This window comes from Bison bison, unplaced genomic scaffold (assembly GCF_000754665.1).
Source record: "Bison bison bison isolate TAMUID 2011002044 unplaced genomic scaffold, Bison_UMD1.0 scf7180017864170, whole genome shotgun sequence".
In the NCBI taxonomy this organism is placed as follows: domain Eukaryota; kingdom Metazoa; phylum Chordata; class Mammalia; order Artiodactyla; family Bovidae; genus Bison; species Bison bison.
The window spans coordinates 2416866-2417359 of record NW_011494742.1 but is presented as its reverse complement, the minus strand read 5'-3'; the positions used below and the strand labels follow the sequence as shown (position 1 = coordinate 2417359).

The following is a 494-nucleotide window of genomic DNA, read 5'->3' as shown; positions in this document are numbered from 1 at the left end:
CTATACAATATTGTAAAGTAATTAACCTCCAATTAAAATAAATAAAAAAATTGTTTCTGTTGCAATGCTAAAAGAATTCAGAGAAGGTGTTGAATAAAGTAGATTTGAGAAGCAAAACAAGGCTTCATGGCTCACAAAGGACCTGAAATAGACTTCACTGGTTGTGTTATTGACCAGGGTTCTTGGCATTCATTAATCAATAGAAATTGATAAAAGGTCACACAAAAAAATTAAGAAAAGTTTTACTGGGGTCCCTGTTGCAGTAGTGGGGAGCAGAAACAAGTAACAGTTCCCCTCGCTTATTTCCCAAGACAGGGGCAAGCTGGTTTCCTTATATATGATGAGGATGGGGGATGAGTCCAGGGGCAGGCCAGAGGGACAGCTTAGGTGGTTTGCCCACCCCTTTGGTGGTGTTATGTGCAGAGGGCATGTGCAGTACCCTGGGTTTGTTTCTGGCTTTTGAGAAGTGGTAGTTCAGTTTTTTTTTTTTTGTA

At 40.1% G+C, this 494-nt stretch overlaps 1 long non-coding RNA gene across 1 annotated transcript in view; it reads left to right on the top strand.

The window, feature by feature from the left end:
* The window catches only part of LOC104990103, a 410489-nt gene that overhangs the window by 409369 nt on the left and 626 nt on the right, over nt 1–494 (top strand). The window lies entirely within an intron of this gene.